We start from the raw sequence: 24,561 nt of genomic DNA, 5'->3' as shown, positions 1-24,561 counted from the left end.
CAAACACCATTCTAATGACAAATTTAGGAGGACAATTCTTCATCTTGTGGCTTGGTACAGCTTTCACATAAAGAACAAGTTTGAAACCTTCCTTAATTGACATTTTCATTAATTTCCTTTGCTAATTTCTGAATATTAATCCAGACCAACTCTACTTTATTACTACCCTCCACTGACCCACACAACCAACCCTTAAAGTTAAGACTCTTGCCTTTCACTCTATTGCAGATCTTCATCCTCAAGCTTTCTGTTTGTCTCCACATCTTAAAGACTTGTCTCCATATCTTTAATTCCTCAAAAGAAATCTCATCACAAGTCGTTCACTTTATCTTTGTCAATACTGCCACAGTATTTCGTAGTCATAGAACACTACAGTAAGGTAACAGGCCCTTTGGCCCATCTAGCTTGTGCCAAACCTGACTAGACCCATTGACCTGCACCCAGATAATAGCCATAAAGTCAATGGGCCAGATAAACTATTTCTACTATGGACGTATGGAGTTGAAGCAGACAGGGAACCTTGATGCAGTTCTGGGCAGGCAGGAAGGAACAGTGTACAAGTTCTGGCACCGGAGCTTGGAATTTCTAATTCCTTTCCTTCAAACTAAAACAGAGGGAAAACACACCTGCATGTTGTTTTCAGTCTTGGCCTGCACAAGCTGGTTGCTGGATTTACTTCCATGGTGAAAGCAACATCCATCAAGGACCTACACCAGCCAGGCCTTGCTCTCTTCTCACTGATAACTTCAGAAGGGAGATAAAAAAGCCTCAGGTCCTACACCACCAGGTTCAGGAACAGTTATTACCCATCAGCCATCAGGTTTTGAACCTGTGTGACAAGCTTTCGAGGACTCTACAACCCATGTTCTCAGTAGTATTTATTACTAATTATTTAAGTACTTATTGAGACACATCATGGAATAGGCCCTTCGAGCCACTGTCCAGCAACACCTTGATTCAATCCTAGCCTAATCACAGAACAATTTACAACAACCAATTAATTTACCAACCAGTATGTCTTTGGACTGTGGGAAGAAACCCACATGGCGATGGGGAGAACATACAAACTCCTTATAGGCAGCACTGGGAATTGAACCCAAGTTTCCGGTACTATGCTAACCATGCCTTTTTTTGTATTTGCAGTTTGTCTTCTTTTGCACATTGGTTGCTTGTCAACTTTTGTTTGCATCTAGATTCCATTGATTTTATTGTACTAAGGTTTTTTATTGAATGCATAAAGAAAATGAATCTCAGGGTAGTATGTGGTTACATACGTACATAGGTGACAAATTTATTTTTTTTAAACTTTGAAAGATCAGGGCTGCACAATGGTGTAGTGACGAGCACAACGCGTTACAGTACACTGACCTGCTGCTGCCTGTAGGCACTTGTACATCCTCCCTGAGGTTCTTCCTCCCACATTCCAAACGTTTACTGATTGGCAGGTAAATTGGTCATTTTCTTTGTTCTCTGATTAGGCTAGGATTATATAGGGGGATTGCTGAGTGGCATGACTGAAAGGGCCTATTCCTCACTGTATCTCAATAAATTACGCTTGTGCAAATAACGTAACCAGCACATCTTCGGAAATACCAAAGATATTAAAATATCAAGTCACTCTCCACAATCATAAGCAAGATTCTGTAGTTGCTGGAAATCTTGAACATCACAAAATACTGGACAAACTCAAGTCAGGTAGCATCAATGCAGAAGAATAAACAGTCGACAAGTCTCTGCCTGAAATATTGACTGTTTCTTCCACTTCAGAGATGCTGCCTGACTTGCTGGGTTCCTCCAGCATTTTGTGTTTGCGATTCTTCACAATCAAGTAGCTTTTCTATCATCACTTGTTTCAAACAGAATCTAATCTTATTTTGTTGCTCTTCAACTGAACACCAGGTTGATATCTTGAGCTTTTCAAAGAGATAAGTATGATAAATCGGGCACAGCTCCAGAGAAAGATGTGGGAAAATTCACAACACCCTTGTCTAAAAGGGAATTTTTATCTGACATTGGAAACAATCACAGCCAATTCCCACTCCAGAGACATCAGCATGAGAAATACTGACTGCTGCTACTGACAAAGAGGGAATGCCACACTATTAATGGTCAGCTTCATAAGATAACCAAACAAATTTAGTTATAACATAGCATCTCAGCTTGATATTAAACTTCTTCATCTCTATTTTGAAGAACGCAGAAGTTATCATCAGTAGCATCCTTCTTCCAAAACCAGATTATCTAGTTATATCACATTGTTGAGATACTTATGCTGCATCTTCCATATCCTGTCAGTGACAATCCTTCATAAACATCTAAGACACATCCACAGTCTTAGACGCATATATAGAGCCTGGATGCCCAAACCTTTGCACAGTACTGAGTTTGTCAATGTGGAGCAGAGTGAGAGTTTGAAAATCTAGCAGGAGTAAAGGATATTGGGAATGGCAAGGGTAGAAGGCCACAGGAGAGGTGTGGGACAGGTGGCAGAGGAGTGCCAGGGCAGAGGTGGGGGAGGGAGGAAAGAAACAGGTGCAGGCACACCCAGCCCTGAGACACCAGGCAAGATCACTTGATTGGAAACAAGTCTATTGATCATTAGAGAATGTCTTTGGTGCTTCCCACTCCCTCCCCTCTCCCTTCCCCTTTTCCCAACCATCATTCCCCTGTCCCCTTTCCCCACTTTCAGTCTACAATAGAGACGCATATCAGAATCAGGTTTATCATTCAAATGTCATGAAATCTGATTTTTATTTGCGGCAGAACAGTGCAACAAAAATGTGCAAAAGTCTCAGACACGCACACAAGACTTTTGCACAGTACTATAGTAACTTTTATTACTAGGGTGCCTAAGACTCTTGCATAACTACTGTAAACATTAGGCATTGAAAACAAAATCTAACTGCAGCTTATTTGATCCAGTTTAAATTGCACTGCTGATTTTGTAAAATAACATTATAGTCTTAGCACTAAAATTTAAATACATTCAAAAAGACAAGGAAAACCTGCAGATGCTGGAAATCCAAAGCAACACACAAAAAAAATGCAAATGTCAACGTTTCGGCGCTAGACTCTTCTTCAGATTGGGTCAATCAATTCCTTTAGCACCCCAAGAATGCTCCTCAGTTCAGAATGAAGCGAATCAAGTCAAGTCACTTTTTATTGTCATTTCGACCATAAACTGCTTGTACAGTACACAGTAAAAAGCAAAACAACGTTCCTCCAGGACCATGGTGCTACATTCAACAACATAAAACTACACTAGACTAAGTTAGACAACACAAGGCTACACTAGACTAGGTAAGATAACACAAAAACTACACTAGACTACAGACCTACACTGGTCTACATGAAGTGCACAAAACAGTGCAGGGCAGTACAATAAATAATAAACAAGACAACAGGCACAGTAGAGGACAAATTACAATACAACAATAAATTATGTAGATGTTAATCTAGTCTCTGGGTATTAAGGAGCCTGATAGCTTGGGGGAAGAAACTGCTGCACAGTCTGGTCGTGAGAGCCCGAACGCTTCCGTACCTTTTGCTCGATGGCAGGAGGGAGAAGAGTTTGCATGAGGGGAGCGTGGGATCCCTCACAATGCTGTTAGCTTTACGGATGCAGCGTGTGTAAATGTCTCTAATGGTGGGAAGAGTGACCCGATGATCTTCTCAGCTACCTCACTATCCGCTGCAGGGTCTTGGATCCGAGATGGTGCAATTTCCGAACCAGGCAGTGATCAGGCTGCTCTGTAGAATGTGGTGAGGATGGGGTGGTGGAAGATGGACTTTTCTCAGCCTTCGCAGAAAGTAGAGACGCTACTGGGCTTTCTTGGCTATGGAGCTGGTGTTGAGGGACCAGGTGAGATTCTCGGCCACGTGAGCACCAAGAAATTTGGTGCTCCTAACGATCTCTACGGAGGAGTCATCAATGTTCAGCGGAGTGGTCGCTCCTGAAAAGTCAACAACCATCTCTTTTGTTCAAATTCAGAGACAGGTTGTTGACTCTGCACCAGTCCGTTAGCCGCTGCACCTCCGCTCAGTATGCTGACTCGTAGTTCTTGCTGATGAGATCCACCACGGTCGTTTCATCGGCGAACTTGACGATGTGATTCGAGCTGTGTATTGCTGCACAGTTGTGGGTCAGCAGAGTGAACAGCAGTGGACTAAGCAAACAGCCCTGGGGGTCCCCCGTGCTCAGTGTGATGGAGTTGGAGATACGTTCAGGTGAGAAGGCTAAATATTCCATCACACCGTTTTGAAGTTGCGCGTTTTCCCAACTCAATTTATCCCCCAAGACATCTGCAAGAACTGCAAACTCCAGCGTTTTGTGTATGTGCAAATTGACACGAAAGCATTTCATTGGTTGTGAGGGGGGTTCGGGACATACTGGATTATTAAACTTACTATTTAAATGCAAATTCTTTTCAACATTTAACGCACGAGAAGAAATATACAATTGTTCCTTTCAGCAGTGACACATTTAGCTTGCCTGCATTTAGAAACCGGTACCATACAAGAATTCCCAAAACGCTTCACGGGAGCCGTTCAACAAAATGGCAAGGTGTTATATAGGGAGACTAACAATTTGGTCAAAACCAGACATAAAAAAACAAATCAAATAGTAAACTCTGGGTAATTACCATATCAGAAACTGGTAAATGTTCTGTATCTTATACTAACTTCCTACATAATGTACATTCGCTCTACAACTACCACGCTGGTTCACCTGCCGCGATCGGCATAAAAGTGTCATTGCTACACCAACAAAATCCATTAAGGTATAAAAGTGACAGGGGCGGAGTCAGGGCTCGTTTATAATGTAAACACTGACAGCATTATTCTTCACTTTTGTCCATAAACCTTTCCAGAAGTCAACATGCCGATTAAACAGAGCAAAATTTTTAACCATCTTTGCACATCGCAGAAAGGAATTTCAAAATTCCATTATTGCGGGGGGCGGGGAAGCACATAAACGTTTTAAAATATCGACATTTACTGTTCGGTTATTTTATGATACACGGATTTTTAAAATAATCTCCAACAAAGTCATTCCAAACTTGGTGGGAAAGGGTGAGAGGAAGAACTGAATGTTGGGTTGGGAATTTTTAAAAAAATGCCAACTATGTTTTTGCTTTGTAACAAACTGCCACTGTGAATCATTTGAAATCGCAATTTACTATCACAGAACAAAACATTTAAAAACAACAAAATCTCCTAACCCGGCATTGCTTCAACTCTAACGGAAACCAATCATAATATTTTAAATAAATTTCACGCCATTACATTGTCTCATCAATTCAATTGAAACAAAAGATACAACGGTAAACACGCAGGCAAACAAGTGTCCACCTTAGCACATTCTGGTGATCCCTTCGTTGTGCCTGAGTGAATTGCGGTTTATGCCTCCTTTTGTCTGTGGGAAATGGGTGCAAAAAAAAATTAGGAATCAGTTAACAGGTAGTTAGGGAATCATTCCAATGCACAAACAAGGATAAAAGGAAGCCCGGTACAAACAATCGTTAAGTGCAAAAAAAAAGATCGAAATACAGGATTCTCAAAGAAAATTCTCCCTTTAAAAATTGTTTAAAGTCGTTTAGTTGTAGACCATACCTGGATTGCGGTGACCCAGTTTTGGAAGATTTCGCTGCTCGTTCGCACCTCCTCGGACAGGCGCCTCTCTACTCGTCGTTCCAGACAGATCAATTACCAACACCTTTTGTTAACTTGTGCCGGACCCTCTCTCCTTTCGCCTCGCCACACAGCAGCTCGGTCGGCTCGGGCCCTCTGCTCCTTTTGTCGCTGCTCCCAGCCTCACTTATAACGGCGAGGGGCGCAGGATGGTTTAGATAAAATAAACTTCGTATTTGGACCGAATGGTGAAGAAAACACTTCAGCTGGATCGAAAAGGTTCTTTCGGCTGCTCCGAGGCACCCTGAAGTGCGTTAATCGCTTCCTTTTTTTTTGAAAGAAACCTGCGGCGGAGTTTTCCCTAAGGCGATTTCTCCGCCGATTAATAACGTTACCTGAGCGAAAGGGGAGGGCACGGCTGGCGAGCTCGAGCTCCCGCCCCCCGCACTAAATTTAATTCAGGGAGAGGGAACGAGAGGCAAGAAATACCCTCGCAACGGCGAGGAATAACTATGAATCTCAGCCGATTAAAATCCGCTGTTAATGCTTCACTCCGCTCCGCTCCTCCTCCTGCTGTGGCGGGGAGCGGCTAAACTCCCCACTCAGCTTTCCCGGCCCCCACTCACACGCCGACGCCGATCAAAATCCGCCCCCCGCACTCATACATTCGCCAATCACAAACCGATGTAACGTGACTGCTATCGGTACTAACCTATAGATTATGAGGAGGTGATGACTGGCACTAGTCTGATCCAATCGTCATTTGACTTCTTTGACTACTGGCGGATGATTGACGAGGGAGTTCATTAATCAGCGGCATCCACATTCTGACCCAATGAAATCCAACGTAAGAAGAGACACGTTGTGCAAAGTTCATCAATCGAAAGAGAGGATTTGATTTGAATGACATGGAGATCATCCAATAGAAAGAGGGGCTTCGTAAATATGTTCCAATTAGGAGAAGAAATGGGTGTTGACTTTGTTGTCATTGAGGCCCTTTACACCAATAGCGGTGTAGTTTGTTGGGCCTTTGCAGTACGTACCAGTATTCCTTGCGGATTTTTGAGGAAATTGGTCAGCCAAGTGTGTGCGATAATCAGGACAACAGTAAGAAAAATTTTTGTCTTTTGACTTTATTTATCCGTTTACCAAAATCTAGTAAAAACGTGGTTGGTATTTCGGCTGAAATCATTTCCTTAGTCAGTCCCACCAAAAAGTCTCAATTTTTCCCCATTTACTGTTAAATTTCTAAGTTTCGCTAATAAGTTCGATTCAAAACTGGTTATTCATTGATTTCTTACTCGAAATCTCTCCTTTCGGAGTGTTTCATTTTCCAGTTTAATAAACACGACGCTGCTCAGGGGAGGTTAGGCATCAGTTTTCGGTTTTAATCCAGTCAAACGCTCTTTAAAGCTGCAAATAATATTCAGAGTAAAGGACCAAAAATAAAACAGATGCTAAATACTTCACATATTTTGAAAACTTTTACCTTTTCGTTTACATTTTTGTTTAACTGTTTGGCAAACGTGATGTAACTATGGAGGGAAATCTATCCCAACATCCATAGCCGATTTGAAAGCTTTCTATTAATTCTAGTTTAATTTGCAATAAGCAACTAATTTCGAGTAGCGAGATTGCACTAATTGCTAATAAACCCTGGCTATGTCTTGGGAAACATGATCAACGTGTTCTGTACAATTCATTGTTAAATATCAAGGAACTGTTGGCTTTGTTTATTAAAGTGGCCATACTGCAAAGAGCAAAGTATTTCAAAGCAAAATATTTTTGTGTTGAAGTTAGCTGTCTGTTTGAATTGCCAAATTGAGAAAATGTAATGCAATAGCTTCCAAAAGTGCAAAGCAATGTAATTTTTCTTGTGCTCTCATAAATCTAATAAATTTAATGGTGCAAATTATTCAGAATCAAATGATGTAATAGTATAACACTACTGTATATCAATATGTCAGTTGCAATATCAAGTAAACTACATCATACTGGTATCAAACCCGGGATGTCTATGACATTGTGTTATCAGTCGTATGATAAATACAGTCAGATTTGGGACTGTGTGGTAGCATGGTGGTTAGCAAAATGCTTTACAGTACCAGCAACCCAGGTTCATTTCCCACTGCTATCTGTAAGGAGTTTGTAGGTCCTACCTGTAACCACATGGGTTTCCTCCTATGCTCGGGTTCCCTCCCATGGTCCATGGATGTACTGGTGAGTAAGTAAATCATCCTGTGATTAGGATTAAATTGGGGATTGCTGGGCAACATGGCTTGAAGTGCTGGAAGGGCCTATTCTGCGCTGTATCTCAATAAATAAAAAATACTATATATATATCCAAGTGCTTATGTGTCACTGTAGACAACTGTGAGATTTGTTTTCTTGTGAGTATTCACAGTAAATACAAAGAAACACAATACAATCAATGAAAGACTGCAGATAAGACAAACAACCAATGTGCAAAAGGCTACAAAACTCTGCAAATACAAAATGAAACAAAAACAAAGAAAATAAAATAATAAATAAGCAATAACTATCGAGAAGTTGAGATGAAAAGTCTTTGAAAGTGATTTGGTTCTAAGGTCAGGGATTGCTGAAGAAAAACTACAGTGAGGGAGCAAGGGATAAGAGTGAGATGGTAAATCTGAGAGTGAACGTACCCGCAAGAGGGTCCATGCATCCAGCCCCATCATGACAGGCTAAATAAACAGGCTTTTCTTTCTTTCTTTGTGCTCAAGTGGGCCTTCTTTGAATTGTGAAAAACTGTTTTTATGCGGGTGGTTTATACTATTTTGCAAGCCAGATGTGCAAAATAACATTGTTTTTCAGGTCGAAGTGTGAAATGAATGTTTAATGACAGCACAGTACAGATCCATGAGCCTCAGCAAATAAGCAAGTTGTAATGATGGTGCGTAACAACCACTACCATCTCCAAACTCTCCAACGTGGTTGAAATATCTCATTCCTGCTCCATCACCCAGAGCTCAATAACCTTACTTTCATACTGTGCCTGGAACTTGACTCGTTACTAACAGCAGAGGCAACATTACAGAGCAAAAAAAAAGGAACTTAAAGTGGGAATTGCAATGAGGAATTCCAGGAAGTACTAGAGTCCCAGTGTTAATGTTGTTTTCCTTTTCTTGGAAATAGGAGTTGTGCTGCTGGTCAAGAACAGAACAACATAGTTCAGGCTCTTCAGCACATGATGTGCTAATCTTTTGACCTCCTCTAAGATCAATTTAGCCCTTCCCTCCTATGTATCCTTCCATTCTTTCATCATCCATGTGCCAATCTAAGGGTTTCCTAAATATCCCTAGTGCGTCTGCTTCCATCAGCACTCTGGCAGTGCATTCCACACACCCACCTCTCTGTCTTTTAATTTACCTCTGACATCCTTCCATCCTTTCTTCCAATCATGTTAAAATTAATCCCCCTCAGATTAGCTATTTCCGCCCTGGGGAAAAGGTCTCTGGCCATCCACTTGATCTACACCTCGATTAAGACGCCTTTTATCCTCATCATTCAACTTATTGTAGGTTTGTGCTGGTCCTTTCCACGTTTTGTGTATTGACACCTCAGTGTACTGTTCCAAGAGCTGCTTTTCCATTGAGGAACTCCGTATAATTTAAAATGAATGTTCATGGCAGGTTTTGAATTAAAAAAAAAAGCTTCCTATCCTGACCAATACCTATTGCTCAATCCGTATCAATAAAACAAGTTAATCAGTAATATATTTCATAACCATTTATTAGACCTTGCACTTAACTAGAATCTCCAAATTCATTGGAAGATACAAGACCCAATGTCACTGCCTTCTCATAGGCTAACATTCCCGGTATTAAAGTGCCAATTACTTTCTGTCCACTTTTTTATCAAATGTGATGTCCACATAGCTGAGACCTAACTCGCAAAACAGACACGCTGTTCGAAGTTCAAAATAAATTTTATCATCAAAGTACATACACAGTATGTCATCACAACCCTGAGATTCATTTTCCTGCAGGCATATGCAATTAATGCATTTTTCAAACATTGAAATATTAAATACACAATAGTACCCACCTCAACCACTTCCCCTGGCAGCTCATTATGGGTACTCATGACCCTCTATATCAACAGATTATTTCTAAATCTCTCCCCTCTTCTATTGTATTGATACCCTCCAGTTTAGGACTTCCCAACCCTGGGGAAAATACTATGATTGTCCCACCTTATCCATACCTGTCATGACTTTATAAACTACTGAGGTTATTATAGCTGGGGTTGGTAATGGGGCCAAGCCCCCACTACCTATTAAATGCTTCCAATGACATGCGTCTCAAATGGCCTCCGATAACCAAGTCCAGCTCCTGGCTTTCACATGTGGCTTAGCTAGTAAGCCCAATGGAACCATTTTTATTAACAGGAGAAGGGGCAAAGGCAGATTTCTGGCACCGTAAAACCAGATTGGGCAGATGGGGCTCATCAAGCATGGTTGGCAGCTCATTGAAGAGAAGGAAAACTCTGACCTCAAATCTTCCTCTGCCTTGTAGCTTTACCAACTCATGGGAAAGGCTTCAGGAATAAATCCAAAATGTCCCTGAGGCAGTCCCTGCACTGGAATCCCTATGTTGAGCTCAACACTGACTGGTAACTCCTACGACGCTGCTGGTTCCAAACTGTATCGGTCTCTGCCGTTCATCAGGTGCGTGTAGAGGGGTTACGTTCTACATAGGCAACAGCTTACTCTCCATATTGTACTACCCTGGCTTGCATATCTGGACAGCTGGGGTGCAATATCCATGGTTGTCTCTGACCCATAGAGGCTTCATCATGAATAAAGATCCAGCGTGACCAACCTCTCACTGTCACTCAGGCCCTCTAGTCCAGGCAGCATTCTTGTAAATCTCTTCTGCATCATCTTCAGCTTGACAATATCTATCCTATAACCAGGCTATCAGAACTGTATGCAATACTCCCAAGTGCACCGTCATCAATGACATACAGTATAACTGCAACATATGTCTCTACTCCTACGCTCAGTACCCTGATTGATGAAGGCCAGTTTGCTAAATGCCTTCGTCACCATTCAGTCCGTGTGTGCAGCTGCTTTCAGTGAACTGTACTCTTGTTCTCCTAGGTACCTCTGTTACACAACACTCATCAGTGCCCTGCTATTCACTGTGTAGGTCCGAAGCTGGTTTGATTGTTGAAAATATGTCCCGCAACACTTACTTAAAGTTGAAATCCATCTGCTATTCTTCAGCCCATCTCCCTAACTGACAAACATCTCTTTGCAATTCATTATAACCTGCTTCACTGTCAACACAGCCCTCTAATTTAATATCAGGAGTGAACTTGCTAATCGTGTCATGTACATTCATATCCAAAGCAACAACATAAACAATGAATAGCAGAGGTGCCAATACTAACTCCTGGAGCGTCTCACTAGTCCATGCATCCAGTCGGAAAATCAAATTTAAACCATCACCTTGCTAGCTCCCCCCTCCCAAACTCCCTGGATCACGTATGACTGAGCCTTCCATGTGGGAACTTGTCAAAGGCCACGTAGACAACATCAACTGTCCTACCTTCATCTATTCTCTTAATTGCCTCTTTGCTTCTGCCTCTTTGAAGTTACGCAATGTCCATGACCTCCCATACATAAAACTTCGCTGACTATTCCTGATTAGGCCATGATTATCTAAGTGATGGTGAATTTTGCCCCTCAAAATTTCCTCCAGTAACTTCCCTACAACTGAAGTCAGACTCACCAGATTGGAGTTCCCTGGCCTGTCCTTGCTACCCTTCTTCAGCATTAGATCAATAGCTACCTTCCCAAGTCTTCTGCAACTTCACCAGTGCTAACAATGAAGCAAATACTGTATTTCCACATGATATCTTCCCTGGCCTCCCTTGAGATCCAGGTATGCATTCGATCAGTCCCTGGAGATCTGCCCACTTTAGTGTACTGCAAGGTTGCCAATGCTTTCCTTGTAATATGCATATGATCTAAGACCTCACTACTTTCTCTGATATCCATGATATTCTCCTTCATAACACTAATGAGAAATAGATTTAAAAATCTGAGCCATCTTTTGCAGCTCCCCACGGATGGTTTTTAAGAGGACCTAGTCTCACCCTTTTCCTACTAATATACCTAAAGAAACACTTGTGACCATCTTTATCCCTGCGTCCTACCTCCCAAATCTATCTCATACCCGACTTAGCCTGCAGCGGGTTAGTGGCGTGACGCTGAACTGAACTAAACTGAATACTACTGGACTCCTGGTTTGATGTTTGATATCCTATGTGTTGTCCACTTGCTTTTTGCCATTTGCGCAATTTGTTCTATCTGCATATTGTTTGATGTGTTCTTAAACGGGTTCCATGGTGTTTCTTTGTTTCATGGCTACCTATGGGAGGACGAATCTCGGAGTTGTTTTTTTATACATACTTTGAAAATAAATGTACTTTTAATCTTTGAATCTTTTTTTCCCTCCTGATTTCTCTCTTAATCCTGCTCTTAAACTTTTTATATTTATCCAGAAATTTATTCCAACCCAGCTGCTTAAGCCTGATGTACACTTCTGTTTTCCTTACCAAAGCCTCAATATTGTCAGTCAAGTCTACCCTTCACCCTAACAGGAACATGTTGCCCCTAGATTCTTGATACGACCCTTCAAAAGCTTTCCATTTGCCACCTGTTCCTTTGCCTTTATATAGAGTCACCCATTTCACCCTGGCTATATCCTAATTAATGCCTCAAAGTTGGCCCTGTTCCAGTTCAGGAATTTAACTTGTGGACCTGTTCTATATTTTTTATATAGCAATTTAAAATCTATTGGTACTGTGTGTTGTGTAGATTCCTCTATACAGTATATTGTGTGAGGAAATTGTCTCAGAAGCACTGCACAAATTCTGCCCCATCCAGGCCCCTTGCACTCGGATGGCTCAATCAATAATCATCTTCATTATCACTCATCATCATCATTATGTGCCATGTCAAATGACGTGGGCCATCATGGTCTTTCACCATGATTGTTCTTGGCAAATTTTTCTATAGAAGTGGTTTGCCATTGTCTTCTGGGCGGTATCTTCACAAGACAGGTGACCCCACCCATTATCAGTACACTTCAGAGATTATCTGCCTGGCGTCAGTGGTCGCATAACCAGGACTTGTGACATGCACCTCTTGCTCCCATCGCTTCGCATGACTGTGATCGGGGGTGGGGGGGGCGGAATAAGCAGAAACTACACCTTGCCCAAGGATGACCCTTAGTACACTGGATGAACTCAGCAGGTCGGGCAGTGTCAGTTAGAAACGATGAGTCGACGTTTTAGGCCAGAACCCTTCGTCAGGACTGAAGAATGAAAGATGGGGGAGGATTTGAAGAATGCTTGTAGCTTCAGTTGAAAGACCAGTAATTTGAAAGACAAAGGGGTGGGGAAGGGGAAGCATTGACGTCATAGCCCTTGAAAACAATGGGTAGTAGAAGAAGGAGGCGGAACCATGAGGGAGCTGGGGGGGGGGGGTAGAGTGAAATAGGGATAGAGGAAGGGAGGGGGGAGGGAATTACCGGAAGTTGGAGAATTCTATGTTCATACCAAGGGGCTGGAGATTACCTAGACGGTATATGAGGTGTTGCTCCTCCAACCTGAGTTTAGCCTCATTATGGCAGTAGAGGAGGCCATGTATGGACATATCTGAATGGGAGTGGGAAGCAGAGTTGAAGTAGGTGGCTACCAGGAAATCCTGTCTGTTGTGGCAGACAGAGTGGAGGTGCTCGACAAAGCAGTCCCCCAATCTGCGTCGGGTTTCACCAATGTAGAGGAGGCCGCACCGGGAGCACCGGATGCAATAGATGACCCCAACACCTCTTATACCATCCAGGTAGTCTCCAGCCCCTTGGTATAAACATAGAATTCTCCAACTTCTGGTAATTCCCTCCCCCTCCCTTTCCCTATCCCTATTTCACTCTATCCCCTCCCCCAGCTCCCTCATGGTTCCGCCTCCTTCTTCTACTATCCATTGTTTTCAAGGGCTATGACGTCAGTGCTTCCCCTCCCCCACCCCTTTGTCTTTCAAATTACTGGTCTTTCAACTGAACCTACAAGCATTCTTCAAATCCTTCCCCATCTTTCATTCTTCAGTCTTGAAGAAGGGTTCCGGCCCAAAACGTTGACTCATCGTTTCTAACTGATGCTGCCCGACCTGCTGAGTTCACTAAAAGTGTTGCTTTGATCACAGCATCTGCAGATTATTTTGTGTTTACCAAGAATGACCTGCAGGCTGGCGGAGGGAAGGAATACCTTACACCTCTGTTGGTAGAGAAATATCTCCACCTTACCACCCACAATAATAGGATAATTGAAATCTCCCACGAGCACTGCCCTTCTCTTCTCTCCACATGCTCACCTACCTTGCAGTTTCTCTTCTCACAATTACATGCAATTTCTCTAATTCCCGCTAACTACGTGGGGGTATTTATAATATTACTGTACCATGGTAACCATCCCCTTCTTACTTCTGAGTTCTACCCAAATGGCCTCATTAGATGATTCTTCAAGAATATCCTCTCTATCAAAAGGAGAACAACCCTCTTACCTGTTTTGTTGTGATGCTTAAAGCATTGGTATCCTGGAACATTGGGCTGTCAGTCCTGCCCTTCTCTCAGCTATGTTTCTATAATGGCCTATATATCCCAGCCCCTAGACACAACCCTGCCCTCAGATCTTCTGCCTTAACTGTTAAGCTATGTGCAATGATATAGATGCAATTTAAAACTGGTGGACCTATCTGCCATAGCTGCACTCTTTGTTGCATATACCCATGTCTTCTCACTGACTTGGCTCTCTGGAGTCCCTCTGTCGATCTAGTTTAAACCCTCCATGGTGATTAGAGCAAATTTCCACACTAGTGAGTCTCTGGCCCTTAACTACTCCATTGAGAGGAAGCATTCAGAGTCCTATTGAGATTGAAATATGGCTGAGTGGTGTCATAACAGTCTCTCACTCGATGTCAGCAAGACCAAGGAGCTGATTATAGACTTCAGGAGAAGGAAACAAGAGGTCTGTGAGTCAGTCCACATCAGAGGTGGAGAGGGTTAGCAACTTTAAATTCCTAGTTACTGCTTCAGAGGATCTGTCCTGCGCCTAACACATAAGTGCAATTCTATAGACCTGTAATGGAGAGTAAATTGACTGCCTGTACTACAGCCTGGTATGGAAGCACCAATGCTTTTGAACGGAAAGTCCTTAAGCAGGTATTGGATATGGCCCTGTCTGTTGTTGGTAAAGCCCTCACAACCAATGAGTAATCTAAATGAAATGCTATCGCAGGAAAGCAGGATTTTTATCATTCGGACACCACCACCCAGAACATGCTCTCTTTTTGCTGTTGCCATCAGGAAGAAGCTACAAGAGCCTCAGGACTCTCACCACAAGGTTGAAGATCAGTTACTAGCCCTCAACCAGAGGGCTGTTGAACCAAAGGGGATAATTTCCATCAACTTCATTTGCCCTATAATTGAAATTTTGCCACAGCCAATGGACTTGCTTTCAAGGACACTTCATCTCATGTTCTTGATATTTTTATATTTTATTGTTCCGTCATTTTGCATTTGCACAGTTTGTTGTATTCTGCACTCTGGTTGAATGCTCTAGTTGGGCAGTCTTTCATTGATTCTGTTATAGTTATTATCCTATAGATTTGTTGAGTATGCTCAGAAGAAAATGAATCTCAGGATTGTATATGGTGACATATGTACTTAGATAATAAAATTTACTTTGAACTATTAAGAACCTTAAGTCCAAGGGGACATTGCTTTGTGGATCCAGAACTGGCTTGCCCACAGAAGGCAAAGAGTGGCTGTAGATGGGTCATATTCTGCATGGAGGCCAGTGACCAGTGGTGTGCCTCAGGGATCTATTCTGGGACCCCTTCTTTTCGTGATTTTTATAAATGACCTGGATGAGGAAGTGGAGGGATGGGTTAAGTAAGTTTGCTGATGACACAAAGGTTGGTTGTGTTGTGGATAGTGTGGAGGACTGTCAGAGGTTACAGCGGGACATCGATAGGATGCAAAACTGGACTGAGAAGTGGTAGATGGAGTTCAACCCTAATAAATGTGAAGTGGTTCATTTTGGTAGGTCAAATATAATGGCAGAATATAGTATTAATGGTAAGACTCTTGGCAGTGTGGAGGATCAGAGGGATCTTGGTGTCCAAGTCCATAGGACACTCAAAGCAGCTGCACAGGTTGACTCTGTGGTTAAGAAGGAATATGGTGTATTGGCCTTCATCAATTGTGGAATTGAATTTAGGAGCCGAGAGGTAATGTTGCAGCTATTTTAGACCCTGGTCAGACCCCACTTGCTCCGTTCTGGTCACCTCACTATAGGAAGGACATGGAAACCATAGAAAGGGTGCAGAGGAGATTTACAAGGATGTTGCCTGGATTGGGGAGCATGCCTTGTGAAAACAGGTTGAGTGAATTTGGCCTTTTCTCCTTGGAGCAACAGAGGATGACGGGTGACCTGATAGAGATATATAAGATGATGAGAGGCATTGATTGTGTGGATAGTCAGAGGCTTTTTCCCAGGGCTGAAATGGCTGCCACAAGAGGGCACAGGCTTAAGGTGCTGAGGAGTAGGTACAGAGGAGATGTGAGGGGTAAGTTTTTTACGCAGTGGTGAGTGTATGGAATGGGCTACTGGCGCCGGTGGTGGAGGCAGATACGATAGGGTCCTTTAACAGACTTTTGAATAGGTACATGGAGCTTAGAAAAGTAGAGAGCTATGGTAACCCTAGTAATTTCTAAGGTAGGGACATGTTTGGCACATCTTTGTGGGCCGAAGGGCCTGTATTGTGCTGTAGGTTTTCTATGTCTCTGTTTTTTTTCGATGTTTTCCAAATAACCTTGCATCCAAAAGCAACTGTAGACCTTACAGAAGGAACTAGAGTGGAAGCATGTTGTCCCCTCTGCCAGGGCACCATCCAAACTGCTGTATGCAGATTAGCTGCAGGATTCTCCTGAGTGACAAAAAACTGCATTTCAAAATTATTTCCTTGCCCGTGAAGTGTTTTTAGCTATCCTTAGATCTTAACAGTCTATATCAATGCAAGTTCTTTCTTTTCCTGAGCCAGAGATTTAAAACTTATCCAACCACAGCAAGTTATAAAATTGGATTTAATAAATCATCAGAATTGTGGACTGACATCAGTAGTAAAATATTCATGAAAGCTGCTGAATTATTGTAGAAATCCGTCTAGTTCATAGAAAGGGATTTGCCTCTTCCAATAAAACCCAGGCAATATAATCCTCAAACCCCATGCTACTGTGTGGACCCTTGTGAAGTTATCCATCATGCCACTCAGTTGTCAAGGTATTAAGGTGAAATCCCTTTCCTATAATCAGTACATGCCAAAAATTAAGGTGAGTAAATTTTCCATTTATAGCAAATACAGATCATGCTCCAATCTGATGTACAAGTTTACCATTTGCTTTTCCAATACACTGGTTTCTCTTTCAGTCAGGTAAAATTCTTAAGTCCAGCAGGCTTGTTGGTTGGCAGGATAGCGTCATAGTTAGCACAACACTTTACAGTACCAGCGACACGGGTTCAATTCCCACCGCAGCCTGTAATGAGTTTGTACGTTCTCCCCTTGACTGTGTAGGTTTCCTCCAGTTGCTCTGGTTTCCTCCCACAGTCCAAAGATGTACCAGTTGGTAGGTTAATGGTCATTGGAAATTGTCGCATGATTGGGCTCAAGGATTGCTTGGCAAGGCAGCTTCAAGGGCCGGAAGGGCCTATTCCGAACTGTATGACAGTAAATAAATATAATTAGAACAGAGGTGGGGAGAGGGAAGAATGCGGATTTATGGAGGGGGGAGTTAGAGAATTAACATTGTGTTAGAAGAGGTAGTGAATTGAGAGGGGAGTGGAAGGAGAAGTTAACTGAAAGTAAAGAGGATGGTATAAGAGAACAAAGGATAAAGGGGTGACTGAGCTATCAGAAGAAAAATAGATTGAAGAGGTATGGAGGGTCTACTGGACAAGATTGGAAAAAAGCTGCAGAGGGCTGCAAGCTCAGCCAGTCCCATCATGGCATTAGCCTCGCCAGCCTCGAGAGCTTCTTCAAGGGAATGCCTCAAAAAGGTAGCATCTATCATTAAGGAATCCCATCACCCCCTCTGCCTATTCCCTTCATCAGTCACTTATGCAACTGATTATTTTGTGTTTTCTATTTGTAATTGACTTAGATCACTTTGTAGAGATCTGTTTCCACTTTGACATGAAAGATTCTTTTTCTGTTGATCAGTGTCAAAAAACACAATTTAAGTCCTCTGTGATTGAATGTTTTGTTTGAGCAGAAGTCGGCCATTTGGCCCATTGAGTCTGCTCCGCCATTTCATCATGAGCTGATCCATTCTCCCATTTAGTCCCACTCCCCCTCCTTCTCACCATAACCTTTGATGCCCTGGCTACTCAGATACCTATCAATCTCTGCCTTAAATACACCCAATGACTTGGCCTCCACTGCCGCCCGTGGCAACAAATTCCACAGATTCTCCACCCTCTGGCTAAAAAAATTTCTTCGCATCTCTGTTCTGAATGGGCGCCCTTCAATCCTTAAGTTATGCCCTCTCGTACTAGTCTCCCCCATCATGGGAAACAACTTTGCCACATCCACTCTGTCCATGCCTTTCAACATTCGAAATGTTTCTATGAGGCCTCCCCTCATTCTTCTAAACTCCAAGGAATACAGTCCAAGAGCGGACAAACGTTCCTCATATGTTAACCCTCTCATTCCTGGAATCATTCTAGTGAATCTTCTGTGTACCCTCTCCAACATAAGCACATCTTTTCTTAAATAAGAAGACCAAAACTGCCCACAGTACTCCAAGTGAGGTCTCACCAGCGCCTTATAGAGCCTCAACATCACATCCCTGCTCCTATCCTCTATTCCTCTAGAAATGAATGCCAACATTGCATTCGCCTTCTTCACCACCGACTCAACCTGGAGGTTAACCTTAAGGGTATCCTGTATGAGGACTCCCAAGTCCCGTTGCATCTCAGAACTTTGAATTCTCTCCCCATTTAAATAATAGTCTGCCCGTTTATTTCTTCTGCCAAAGTGCATAACCATACACTTTCCAACATTGTATTTCATTTGCCACTTCTTTGCCCTTTCTTCCAATCTATCCAAGTCTCTCTGCAGACTCTCCGTTTCCTCAGCACTACCGGCCTCTCCACCTATCTTCGTATCGTCAGCAAACTTAGCCACAAAGCCCTCTATTCCACAATCCAAATCGTTGATGTACAATGTAAAAAGAAGCGGCCCCAACACGGACCCCCGTGGAACACCACTGGTAACCGGCAGCCAACCAGAATAGGATCTCTTTATTCCCACTTTCTGTTTCCTGCCAATCAGCCAACGCTGTATCCACGTATCACTCACAACACGCTGGAGGAGCTCAGCAGGTCGGGCCACATCGTGGAAAAGATCGGTCGATGTTTTGGGCCGGAACTCTTTGTCAGGACTGTAGGGGGAAGGGGCAGAGGCCCTATAAAGAAGGTGGGGGGAGGGTGGGAAGGAGAAGGCAGGTAGGTTCCATGTATGGACATATCTGAATGGGAGTGGGAAGCAGAGTTGAAATGGGTGGCTACTGGGAGATCCTGTCTGTTTTGGCAGACGGAGCGGAGGTGCTCGACGAAGCGGTCCCCCAATCTGCGTCGGGTTTCACCGATGCAGAGGAGGCCGCACCAGGAGCACCAGATGCAATAGATGACCCCAACAGACTCACAAGTGAAGTGTTGCCTCACTTGGAAGTACTGTTTGGGGCCCTGAATGGTGGCAAGAGAGGAGGTGTGGGGACAGGTGTAGCACTTGCGCTTACAGGGATAAGTGCCAGGTGGGAGATCCGTGGGGAGGGACGTGTGGACCAGGGAGTCGCGGAGGGACCGATCCCTGCGGAAGGCGGAGAGGGGTGGAGAGGGAAAGATGGCGGATTCCTCTGGCTGGCGGAACTGGTTCTCACACTCAATAACTTCTCTTTTGGCTCTTCCCACTTTCTTCAGACCAAGGGTGTAGCTATGGGAACTTGCATGGGCCCTAGCTATGCCTGCCTCTTCATTGGTTATGTGGAACAGTCTGTGCTCCAAACCTATTCCGGTACTGCTCCCCAACTTTTCCTTCGCTACATTGATGACTACATTGGTGCTGCTTCCTGCACCCATGCTGAGCTCGTCAATTTCATCGACCTTACTTCAAACTTCCACCCAGCCCTCAAATTCACTTGGTCTATCTCGGACACTTCTCTCTCCTTTCTCAATCTCTCGTTCTCCATCTCTGGAGACAGACTGTCCGCTGACATCTTATACAAGCCCACTGACTCTCATAACTACCTCGACTATACCTCTTCCCACTCCGCCACATGCAAAAATGCCATTCCCTATTCCCAGTTCCTCCGTCTCCGACGCATCTGCTCTGAGGATGAGGTTTTCCGTTCCAGGACATCTCAAATGTCCTCTTTCTTTAAGGATCGTGGTTTCCCTTCTGCTGTCATCAATGATGCCCTCACCCGCATCCATGCTGAGTTCTGCCTATCTTGTCATATGCCTCCAGGTACTCTGTAACCTCATCCTTGACAATCGACTCCCAGCAACTTCCCAACCACTAATGTCAAGCTAACAGGTCTATAATTTCCTTTTTGCTTCCTTGCTCCCTCCTTAAATAGCGGAGTGACATTTGCAATCTTCCAGTCCTCCGGAACCATGCCAGAATCGATCAACTTTTGAAAGATCATCGCTAATGCCTCCGCAATCTCCACAGCTACTTCCTTCAGAACACGAGGGTGCATTCCATCTGGTCTGGGAGATTTATCTACACTTAGACTATTAAGCTTCCTGAGTACTTTCTCTTTCATAATGTGACTGCACACACTTCTCTTCCCTGCCACCCTTGAGTGTCTAGTATACTGCTGATGTCTTCCTCAATGAAGACTGATGCAAAATAATCGTTCAGTTCCTCCGCCATCTCCTTATCTCCCATTTCAATTTCTCTAGCATCATTTTCTATTGGTCCTATATCTACTCTTACCTGTCTTTTACTCTTTATTTACTTGAAAAAGCTTTTAATATCCTCTTTGGTATTATTTGCTAGCTTCCTTTCATAGTTAATCTTTTCCCTCTTAATGACCTTCTTAGTTTCCTTTTGTAAGCTTTTAAAAACTTCCCAATCCTCTGGCTTCCCACTAATTTTTGCTTCCTTGTATGCCCTCTCCTTTGCTTTAACTTTGGCTTTGACTTCTCTTGTCAGCCACGGTTGCATCCTTTTTCCATTGGAAAATTTCTTCTTTTTTGGAATATACCTGTCTTGCACCTTCCTCACTTCTCACATAAACTCCAGCCACTGCTGCTCAGCTGTCCTTCCCGCCAGTGTCCCTTTCCAGTCAACTTTGGCCAGTTCCTCTCTCAGGCCACTGTAATTTCCTTTACTCCACTGAAATACCGACACATCAGAATTTGGCTTCTCTTTTCCAAGTTTCACAGTGAACTCGATCATATTATGTTCACTGCCTCCTAAGGGTTCCTTCACCTCAATCTCTCTAATCACTTCCAGTTCATTACACAATACCCAATCCAGTACAGCCGATCCCCTAGTGGGCTCAACAACAAGCTGTTCTCGCAGACATTTTACAAATTCTCTCTCTTGAGATCCAGTGCCAACCTGATTTTCCCAATCCACTCACATGTTAAAATCCCCCACAATTATAATAACACTGCCCTTCTGACAAGCCTTTTCTATGTCTTGTTGTAATTTGTAGTCCACATCACTGCAGCTGTTTGGAGGCCTATTAGGGTCATCAACTGCCATCAGGGTCCTTTTACCCCTGCGATTTCTTAGCTCAACCCATAAAGATTCTGCACCTTCCGATCCTATATCACCTGTTTCTAATGATTTAATATCATTTCTTACCAATAAAGCCACGCCTCCCCCTCTGCCTACCTTCCTATCCTTCCGATACACCGTGTATCCTTAGATAATGTTGTAAAACAATAAAACAAGAAAACTTCCAAGGAAGGTGAATACTTTTTATAGGCACTGTACAAGTGCCTGAAGACACACTCAATGTTTTAGGAATGGCTTCTTCCCCTCTGCCATCAGATTTCTGAACAGACATTGAATCAACCCATGAATGCTACATCACTATTTTTGCACTTACTTGTTCATTATGTGCCATGTCGTATGACATGGGTGATCATGGTCTATCCATGACTGTGATAGTTCTTGGCAAATTCTAAAGGCTGATTTATATTTGCGCATCAAATCAACGCCGTAGGTATGGCATAGCCGTGAACCCTACGCTGTACTCTACGCAAACCTTACGCCATAGCCTAGCGCACACCTTTCCCAAAATGTAACTGTGTCACAGCGACGCAGATCACAACAACTGTGATTGGTCTGCTTAGTAGCAATTCTGGCTGCAATGCTTTCCATAAAGCTTTACAGACCTCCAAAATTATGGAGGACACATTTCACTTTTACGAAAGACCTGTACCTGTTTTCATTAACCAAAAGAGGATTTTTGCTTTTACGGAAAAAGACGCTCACTTTAAAATTGTTTACCCGGAGAAGGACTACCATGACCATGAAGCCTGTGTGCGCATGTGTGTACATGCCGATTTTTTTGACAAATCGATTTTGGCTCAAAATTCCCAATTCTGTTAAGTGACACTACACTGTATGCAGTATGCAGTACCCTCCTTCAGTTTCAATCGCCATTGTTTGCAATTTCAGTTTCTTCATGTTGAGTTTCACACGAAGAAACTCAACACAGTGGCATAGAAACCCCTCCGCCAACTAGCGTTTTGTCTGTGAATAGCAGAGCGACGCGGACACACCAACGTACAAGTATAAATGCTCACAGCGGCGTAGCCCACTTGTGTAGGCAACGGTGTAAGCTAGTATGCACAAATATAAATCAGCCTTAATTCTGCAACTGCCATTGTGGGATTCAAATTAGGGCACCACTTTGTACATTATGTGCCACATTGTATAACGCGGACAAGGTGGTTTGCCCTTGCCGTCTGGGCAGTGTCTTTACAAGATGTATGACCATCCCCCTGCCATTATCAATACTCTTCAGAGATTGTCTGCCTGGTGTCAGTGGTCACATGACCAGGACTTGTGATCTGCACCAGCTGCTCAAACGACCGTCACCACCTGCTCCCATGGCTTCACCTGACCCTGATCCGGGGGGGGGGGGGGGTGTCGGGGAAGCTAAGCAGGTGCTACACCTCGCTCAAGGGTGACCTGCAGGCTAGTGGAGGGAAGGAGCACCTTACACCTCCTTTGCTGGAGATGTATTTCCACCCAGCCACATTATTCTTGCACTAATTTAATTTGATTTTTTGTATCTACGTTTCTTATTATAATTTATAGTAATGTTTTATGCATTGCACTGTACTGCTGCTGCAAAACAAAAAAAAATCACAACATTTGTCAGTGATATTAAACCTGACTCTGAAAAAGGAAAGAGGAGAGGACATTAAGGAAAGAGAAATAATGAACGATGATGACTTTCACAGAGATTGATCAGGTCACCTACTTATCTGGTGATCTTAACCGGACCAAGATTTCTATTCCAGTACAAAGGGACTGCTTGTTCATGCTTGTTATGCTGATTTATCACTTGGTAGCACAGAGCATTTTACACTCCTATTAGGGTTTAAGATGGCAGTTCATTGGAGGTGGCAGAGGAGTGTTTGCCACATTGATAGATGTGGGGAATGGAAAAGGAAGGTGGAAATTCTCCTTCAACTAGCTTTCCAAAAGGCAAGAATAATTGGCGAATGATGAAGGGAATAGGCACAGAGTCAGATAAATGGGCTCCGCTTTGTGGATGTTGTAAAACAAGTTGTGGAATTCTCAGGAGAACTCTCACTCAATTTTTATTCCTGGTGTTAAAATCATGCGTGAGTTTTTTCTTTATTCACAGTTTTCTGCTTGGTTTTATGATGGTAACGGCTGTATTCCCAGCACAGAGAGGACATTATTTATTTATTTATGTATTGAGATACAGCACAGAATAGACCCTTCTGGCCATTTGAGCCACGCCGCCCAGCAGTCCCCCATTTTAATCCTGGTCTTATCACAGGAGAATTTAAGATAACTAATTAACCTAGTAACAGGCCAGTGGTGCAGTGGCATCAGCACCAGACTCTGAGGCAAGTGAACCCAGGTTCAGCTCCTTGCTGGGTTGAGTGTCAAGCTAGCAACTTGGCCTCGTAAAAAAAAAACAGAGAAAACGTTAAAAAGAAAGCAAGGTTGCAGCCCGATGTGCTACAAGGTGCGGAGAGGAATAACAAGCAATTATCCTAGCAACAGTTATGTCTTTGGACTGTGAGGAGGAAACCGGAGCACCCGTAGGAAACCCATGCAGCCATGGGGAAAATGTACAAACACCTTACAGGCAGTGCCGGAATTGAACTCGGGTCATCTGTACTGTAAAGCGTTGTGCTAACCACTCGTTACTGTGCTGCCCTATACATTTCTAATGATGGAATATGGAATAGGAAGAAGGTTGTTGTTAACGAGAATTTCTTTCTTGGTCCCGGAACAAATATTGGTAGGTTTATATGGAAAGTATTATTATGATCTTTGGATCATCGGTCATGAACTTCCCTAATGGTTGCTGGAGCAGTTTTTCACCAAAAAAAAGCATGTATCCATATACAACTCTGAAATTTGTCTTCCCTGGATAGCCACAAAACAAAGAAAGAACATGAAAGTCTTTCCAAGAGAAACATCAAACCCACCCCACCCCTGTACAAAAAAGAACAGCAGCTTGATCATAAACCCCCAAAATCCCTTTCTCCTGCCAAAACAGAATAAGAATATCGACCCCCAACCCTCCCTCCCCTGCAAAAGAAAGG

The 24,561-nt window shown here is 43.2% G+C and overlaps 2 protein-coding genes across 12 annotated transcripts in view; one reads left to right on the top strand and one right to left on the bottom strand.

Annotated features, from left to right (window-relative positions):
* arvcfb (ARVCF delta catenin family member b) overlaps positions 1-6,235 on the bottom strand; it is a 500,299-nt gene extending 494,064 nt beyond the window's left edge. For 2 of the 6 annotated variants that reach the window (XM_072240863.1, XM_072240862.1), the window contains exon 1: positions 5,614-6,234. The gene's annotated coding sequence lies outside the window, so the exon portion shown is untranslated. Of the gene's footprint in view, positions 1-5,352; positions 5,391-5,613 lie in introns of those variants that run through there. The other 4 variants (XM_072240866.1, XM_072240867.1, XM_072240865.1 and 1 more) reach the window with 3 other exon arrangements.
* Positions 6,236-6,638: 403 nt separating this feature from the next.
* The window catches only part of tango2 (transport and golgi organization 2 homolog (Drosophila)), a 297,896-nt gene continuing 279,973 nt past the window's right edge, over positions 6,639-24,561 (top strand). For 3 of the 6 annotated variants that reach the window (XM_072240861.1, XM_072240854.1, XM_072240855.1), the window contains exon 1: positions 6,639-6,738. The gene's annotated coding sequence lies outside the window, so the exon portion shown is untranslated. The remainder of the gene's footprint in view (positions 6,739-24,561) is intronic. The other 3 variants (XM_072240856.1, XM_072240857.1, XM_072240860.1) reach the window with 3 other exon arrangements.

The sequence above is a fragment of the Mobula birostris genome, chromosome 22 (assembly GCF_030028105.1).
Source record: "Mobula birostris isolate sMobBir1 chromosome 22, sMobBir1.hap1, whole genome shotgun sequence".
Lineage (NCBI taxonomy): Eukaryota > Metazoa > Chordata > Chondrichthyes > Myliobatiformes > Myliobatidae > Mobula > Mobula birostris.
This window is presented reverse-complemented; position numbering and strand designations above follow the sequence as displayed.